Here is an 8,674-nt window from a genome sequence, read left to right as displayed (position 1 = left end):
CGCATTTTTTACATATGCAGACTTGGCAGCATAGAAACTGTGTCCTTTATTTACCATCTTAAACCGGCGCGTATTCGATTATAGAGAAAGTTATAGAGGAAAAGTATTCCATTATAGAGAAAGTTATAGAGAGAGAAAATTTGTTGGATCCATCTCCATATACATGCTTCTATTAGATAATAATTTTTTATATTTTAATCATTTTATTCTCTAATCTACTCTAAAATTATTATTAATCATATTAATAAATTTATTATTTAGTTATAAATAAATATTATTTCAAAGACTTAGAAGAAATAAAATTAGAAAAATATATCGCATAAATTCCAAAATATGATTATAACGCTATTTATAACTTGTATTTTAAGGAAATTATTTTTCAAAAAAAATTGTTTACCTTATTTAAATCTCTAATTTGGATTTATGGCTAATTACTATCATGTGTGTCCCTTTTTTACATATTTAGTTATATAATTTACTAATATAAATGAAATTGTTGTTTGCTTATATTAGTAAATATATTCTTTATTTATAAATAATTATTTTAAAAATTAGAGAAACTGAAAATGCAAAAAATAAAAGCATAGAAATAATTATCTTTTTATTTTTTGCCTTTTGGTTAATTACTTTTATGTTTTATCTTTTTTCTTTTATTTTAAGTTATATTATTTTCTAAAATAATTAAAAATATTTTCAAATAATATTAGCAATAAATTATTTACTTATAAATAAATATTCTTATGAAATTAGAAAAAATAAAAATACAAAAAATATGTCGCATGATATGTTTAACAAATAGCCCATAATAATTAGATATATATTGAAATTAAAATTATTAGTACTGTTGCCGAAAAATATTAAAAGGATATATATACCTTTCTCTTTATACTATGTGCTGAATATTAAATAATAGGATCCGGTTTCTATGCGGCCAAGCTTGCATATTTAGAAATGCAAGCCTATTAATAAATCTTTTTTTGAGATGGATTTTTTTACTTAATTTTTAACTAACATGGAGATCGTGAATATGAAAAAAAATAAATAAATTTTAAAAACTAGAAATAATAATTCTAGTAAGAAAACAGTTGAATCGTTAGTTTGCATTGTTTTTAGATGGAACACTTGCATCCGTCTTTAAGATGGATGCTTTACACTTTTTGGATTGCATATGTAGTCATGCAATCCATCCTGCATGAAACAATTTTCCTAAACAATATATGAAAATTGACATCTTAATAACTTAGTCCATAACTACATTTATTAATTGTAAACTAAAGAATTTGTTTACTATTAATAAATAATTATATATTTATACTTTTGTGATTATGAGATATTCACAATATTTAACTAGGATTCTAATTATTTTTGTAATTTATTTCAATTGTTTTTATATAATTAATTGCATCTATATCTATCACGATATTGAACATTTTACTTTTATTATTTATTATATAATAAAGGAATTTGGTATAATAATTTAAACAAGCTACACTATAAAAAATAGAATAGTTATATGTAAATTTATATAACTATCACTATAATATTAGAATAATATTAAGTTAAAATTTGAATAGTGCTTCAAAATAATCATTTTTGTTTCTAATGAAATTATAATTGATATCTTTATAATAAGTGCAGGATTACAATTATTTTAGTTATGATAAAAAAGAGTGTTGAGAGGGAGAAGAGAGAGAATCCATAGAGAGAGTGCATGTATAGAAGAGAGAAATAAAATTTTTCTTATAATATTTAAGAGATAATGGATAATTAAAATAAAAATAATATTAGACAATTAGTACATGAGAGATAAAGAGAATGGTGACAGAGAACATATGGTAGAGATTGTGGGAGAAAAATTACATGCAAATTTTGAGAAAAAAACAAACTTTCAAAGTAAGAGATAATGTTAAAAAACAAACTTTCAAAGTAAGAGATAATGTTGAGAGTTTTAAATTTGTGGCATATTAAATATGTAAGTAATTGTGGAGAGAGAGATTTTTTTTTTTTTTTTGATGAATGTCATAAATTTTTATTAAAAAAGATCATCCAAAGGGTATTACATCATTTGAAATGGGAAACAAGAAAAGGAAACATCCCATATAGCCAGTTGATCTGCTAAAGAGTTAGCCTCCCTAAAAACATGTTAGAAAGAGATAGTCAAACAGGCTGATAGGTCAATAATTTGAAGGCATATCAATTTTAACTCCTATGAAACCGTTTGCTTCTTATTGCACCATTGGATAGCATTCATAGAGTCACCTTCAATAATACAACAATTACCCAAGTTTTTGCTGCAAAAGATGTGTAACCAATGATAAATCACATACATTTCAGCACCATTAATCGTAGGCAGTTCCAATTGGCCCTGCATATGTGAAGATAATCCGGCCATTCCAGTCCCGCACTACTCCTCCGACCCCTGCTAACCCTGGGTTACCATAAGAGCTCCCATAAAAATTAAGCTTCAATAAACCTTGTATTGGCGGGGTCCAAACACACCTGATCCAAGTTCTAATAGCACCTAAGGACATAACATTATTTAGATTAACCAAAACATCTACTTCTGAAATTCCCTATCTATCCTTTGTTGCAGCTAGCCAGCACCACATCAGACGTTCGATTTTGTTTAAGACTACATCAAAGGACAGAGATTCCCCTTCGGAAGTTCTACGATTATGCTCCTTCCATATCTCCCACATTACTGCTCTTCTTGCGATCTTCCATATTGCCACACCCATCTTTGGCAAATCAATGCCACACCCATCTTTGGCAAATCAAGGATAGTGCCGATTAAGGCAAACGTAGCCTAATACCCAAAATACAAAAACACCATCCTCAGATCATGTTTACAAAATGATATGCAGGAATAAGTAATCACCAGATTCTGCATCTTCTTTGCACATCAGGCAAGCATAATATCTTTCCTCTTTTGAGTAGATTATCAATGGTTAAGATCTTGTTCTGAGCCGCAAGCCAGATGAAAGCTTGAACTTTATGGGGGATGGGCCATTTCCATATCTGAGAAACTTGTGAGTTTCAAGCAATTTGAATTTGGGTTTCAGAATTTTCTAAACATCTGCCTTGACGCAACTTTACACTACAAAATCTTTTTACATATTTGCAAAGAAAATCCGTCAAAAGCTGCGTCAAGGCAGCAACAAGATCGCTGATGCCCTAGCCTCATATGAAGATCATGTCATCCTTATAAGTTATAGCGATGATGATCGTGAAACTTCTGAAGCAGAGCATGCACTGTATTACATTGCCAATATTCTCAAGGAGGATGACACTAGTGATGAAAAGGTTGGGGGCCATTCATCAGCCAACACAATCCGGCTTTTGATTGAAGGGTCCCAAGCTGGTTGCCTGATTGGGGTATTCCGGTAGGAATACCTTGCCAACATTCATATCATGAAACAAAAACACTTGCTAATCTATGCATCTACCTATCAATCTGATCGATTAGTTTAGATATCCGATGAAGGCTGAGCTTGCCTTTGAAAGTGCAGAGCTTAGACTTGCAAAAGTTTAGAGTTGCAGAGCTTAGACGAGTGACCACCATGGGCCTTGCAAAAGTCGGTGCTGCCATGTGCGCCCTTCCCACAACCATTGTACTTGCAGCGATATCTTTGAATGGAGAGAGAAACAATTTGTTCGTAGACTTAAGAGAGAGAGAGAGAGATGACCCAATTTATTTGAGAACCAAGACAGAGAAAGAGAGGTGACAAGCAATCTATTCGTGGAAGGCAGGGTAGAATAATCCTAATACCTGATTCCTGTGAATGGTTAACCCTATTGTCTTACATACCAATTTATTCGTATAATCAAGAGAGAGAAACTAGTATTTTTTAATCCATCATCTTTTCCATTTGAGGAGATACTTTACTGCAACGTTGGTAATCTACAGTCTTTAGCCCGGCAGCCGATCACTTTCTTCCGTGAGGTTCTCACTTTATGTGATCATCCCTCAATATTGGATAGACAAGAGACACATGGCTTGTTCAGTGCCAATGCCATAGATAGAGCCTCGAAAATTCTGGAACAGATTCTAGGAAGAGCTACAGGTGCATATAGTCACAGCCAGGGTATCAAAGGTTTACGATTGATTCCGATTGATTCAAAAACCAAAAAAAAGAAAAAGAGGAAAGAAAAGAAGGTGATTCTGATTGTGATCTCCAAGTTGAGGCCACCATTGCGCTTGTTGTGGTTGATGAGAGTAGGTCGAATGCTCAAAACTGGATCACATGGAAACAAAATTTCATTTTGGTTGATGTTGTTGCTTGAGTTCTTTATGAACTACTAATTTCAGTTGGCTCTTCCAAGTGCTTCCTGTTTGATGATCGAATTTATCGATCATGTGTGATGATCAAGTTTTTCGTTACTTGATCCTGTTTGATGATGGAGTTTTTCGTTACTCTATCCTGTGTGACGATCGAATTTTTCGATCCTAGTTGATGATCGAATTTCTCGATCCTGGTTAATGATCAAGTTTTTCGTTACTTGATTTTGTTTGATGATGGAGTTTTTCGTTACACGATCCCGGATGTTCCGATGGCCTGTTGTTTCTTCTTGGTGTATTGGGAAAAATACAGAGAGCCTTCTTTTGCATAGAAGAAGATGAGAGAGTCATCATTTTCCTAGAAGGAGAAGAAGAAGAGATAAAGAAATATCTGTTTCTTTTAGAGAGAGAAAGCCTCTAGAAAGGAAAGAAGCATCTGAGAGAGAAGATCTTCAGAGAAGAGAGATAGTCTCTAGAAGAAGTAAAGAGTTCAAGAAAGGTTGTTTCTTGGAATACCCAAGAGAGAGAAAGTCTCTAAAAGAAAGTAAAGAGCTCAAGAAAGGTTGTTTCGTGGAAGACCATGCTAAGCTGTGAAATTTATCATGAATTTAATCACTACTGGTTTTTTTTTTGCAACTTAGTATTGTTCAAACTCCAGCTGCTTTGTGTCAAAGTATCTTGAGTTTGAGGGGGAGTGTTGGGATATTGATATATCAGGTTCATATTGATATACATCATTATAGATGTATGGATATATATCTCTTGATAATGTTAGGTACTTAGAAGATAGAGACCAAGTTACTTGGATATCAAGTTATCATACCATATTTATCTCCTGTAATTGTGTGATTGACCTCATATATAGAGGTACTTATTGATATAAACATCCATAAAAAATAGTGAAGACGTAGCATGTTGGGCTTTGGATCCGTGGACGTAAAGCTTCGGCCTGAACCACGTAAATATTGTGTTCTTTTCATTCTCCATTCAATGTCTGTGCATGTATGTTCCCACGAATTCTAACAGTAAAGTACATTATCATCTATCATGGAAGAGTAATTTGTTGCATGATTTAACTGAGAATGTCCCATCTTTTCAATCTCCCAGATAACCTTATCCACTGAGTTTGAAGGGATATATACGTCATTTAATAATTGAAGCAACGAGGTATACTGATGGATAAGTTCATCACGAAGCCTATTGTAAGGGAGGAAAATGTTCCAAGTAACCTCGTTACCTACTCCTTCAAAAAGCTCATAAACTCTTGCTTTCTGGTTGCTGACCTTATCAAATATTTTTAGGAATCTAATATTCAGCGGATATTCTCCAATCCATTTTTTATGACCAAAGAGAGCTGAGTACCATCTCCAATGTTCCATATGAAGTTCCTAGCTATGAGTGGTTTGCTACGAAAAATAGGCTTCAAAAAAATAGAAACATCATTACCATGACCACATCCTAGCCACACACTTTGTCTATCCAGCCCATATTTGGCCTCAAGGACTTGGAACCAAAGTTGTCCATGAAGAGAAAACTTTTCCACCACCATTTACACAAAAGGGCTTGATTGACTAAATTTAATTTTCTGATCCACAAACCTTCCTCACTTTTAAGCGTGTACACTTTATCCCATCTAAGTAAATGATATTTACGTTCTTCCCCAAAAGACCACCATAAAAAATTCCTCGTCATCCTTTCCACTGTTTTAGCCATTGATCGTGACATCTGCAAGATAGACATATGATAGATAGGTAAAATTGACAAGCAAGAATGAATAAGGGTGAACCTACCTCCTAGAGATAAGTATTTTGGTCTTCAAATATCCAATTTATATTAAACCTTCTGAATAACTTTATCCCAAACTGAAACCGATAGCGTCCTATCCGAAATAAGCAGGCCTAGATAAGTGACCAAGAATTGATCAACTTTGCATCTCACCACCTTAGTGAGTTCATGAATAGTATCCTCATTACAATTTATACCTATCAAGCAGGTTTTATTAAAATTTACTTTCAAGCCCAGTGCAATCTCACAACAGTTCAAAAAAATAATTTCTAGGAGTACCCCCCATTCCACTCTTTCATGGGTCTTCTCCATATACAGTTTTATGACTACCCCTTGAGTCTGGCTAGAGACTTTTGAATGAATACATTCTTGCACCACCAAAATGCTATAGGCAATACGATGATCTTGTATAAAAGCTGCGTGAGGACTAGATATAACCATATGCAACACAGTTTTCAGTCTATCCTCCAAAATCTTAACCACTATTTTATAAAAACTAGAGAGCAAACTAATTGATCTAACATCGGTCAATTTAGCAATAATCGACTTTTTAGGAATCAAAGTAATATAAGTGGAGTTAACCCCTCCGAACAACTCTCCACGGATAAATAATTCTTTCATCATTTCAAGAAGTTCCCCTTTGGTCAACTCTCATGATTTTTAAAAGAAGATAAAGGGAAAGCCATCAAGCACTCATATGGCCTTTAATGGCTAGACTCACACAACTGGGAAGTCATTGGGAGAGAGAGAGATGGGAAGCAAAGTGTGTTTGGAGGGAAAAAATATTGCGAAGTTTTGAAGGAACACTGTTGTTATGTAAACTATGAAGCGGATTGTTCACCAAACTCATGTGTATGCCTCACTCACCTACCAACATATTAAAACAGTCAGTGCCCATGTGACCATTCTATTACCACGGTCATATGGATCATATTGAACTTTTCCGGTTCGATTTTCGTTTTGGGAGCATATGGCAAAGGAAAAGTACATCAAGGGACTATTTTCTTTTGGGTGCGGTTTGTATATCTAAACAATCAAAGTAAATCGCACATTCAAATAGTATCAATAAATGTGGTTTCAATGTTGGAAATCTTTTTAATATCCTTAAAATATGTTTTTATATTTAATTATAAAATTTAAAGCTTTAAAAATAGCGTAGATCGAACATATATATGAAAACTTGAAGATGTTGAAAGTTGACAGTCAAAAAATACATTACAAGATACACTATTTCCAAAACTTGAAATCCATTTTTTTCTTATGTCCATGCTTCTTGATATCGAGACAATCAATTTGGAGATATTTGGACATCAAAACAATCTCTTCTAGTGAAATTTGTGAGGTAGGCTCTTATTTTATTGTTTAGAACCACGGCTCTACATAAACTTTTCCCATTTCTTTTTGTATAAAGAAGTCACAATCATTCATATCCATCAGATTTTAAATCGGGGTGGTTGTGTGTCATTAACTCCAAAGTTCACAAAAAAAAATCTCGTACTTTGTGTTACTCTTGAGCTATCCAATTTGACATTTAATGATTAAAAGTCATTGTGACTTCCTTGCGACAATGGTAAATGGTCTCATAATATATACAAACCCTATAACAAATGAACACTTAGTCCTTTGAGCAAGCACCTATTCGGGAAGATCTTCTTAGTTTAAAGCAATGGTTTAAAAAACGAATCGGTGACCCGGATCGGGCTCCCAAAAAACCGATCCGGATCGGCGAATCGGCGATCCGGATCGGGAATCGGGTGAATCGATCAGAATAAAGCTTAAAAAAAATCCGAAAAAATTATTAAAATTCATTATAAATATTGTTTTTTAGGAATTCAATAAGAAATGAGGGTACTCCATTAAGATTTTTTATGTTTTTGAATGAGTATGCGCATATTGATAGGTTCTTTCCCTGCATGAACCGCCATTCAGCATTTAATTTACATCACACAAAAGGATAAACATAGAATTATCATGGAATAAGTATATCAACATACATGGACTACAATAAAGTATAAAATTAGTAACATATGATCTAAAAATGAAATGATATACGACGTTATTGTTCTTCTTGGTCACGCTGGTGCCAATGATTGAATTCGTTTAACAATTCATTGATTCGATCTAAAAACGAATCATCGATATTAACAGGCGTCTGACTATTCCCAAATCCCTGAGTATTAGTGTTTTGTTGTGTTCCCAATCTAAAATCCCCGAAGATTATCTATCCTTCATGCTCACCTGTACTGTCGTGCTCATCCCTACACTGTTGCTGTTGGGACTCGATATGTGAATAATATGGCTGGGATATGGTGGCCTCAGAATCAGCATCTCTTTGAATAATATGGATTAAAAAAAAAAAAAACAAAATTTCAAAAAAATCGATCATGGATTTACAAAAAAATTCTATCATGGATTACAAAAAAAAATTCAATCATGGATTAAAAAAAAAAATCACAAATTTTCAAAAATTCTATCATGGATTACAAAAAAAAATTCGATCATGGATTAAAAAAAAAAAATCACAAATTTTCAAAAAATTCAATCATGGATTACAAAAAATTCGATCATGGATTACATAAAATTCGATAATGGATTACATAAAATTCGAGC

Source organism: Amborella trichopoda, chromosome 1, assembly GCF_054954075.1.
Source record: "Amborella trichopoda isolate Santa Cruz 75 chromosome 1, AtrichopodaSantaCruz75HAP2 v2.0, whole genome shotgun sequence".
NCBI classification, from domain to species: domain Eukaryota; kingdom Viridiplantae; phylum Streptophyta; class Magnoliopsida; order Amborellales; family Amborellaceae; genus Amborella; species Amborella trichopoda.
This window is presented reverse-complemented; position numbering follows the sequence as displayed.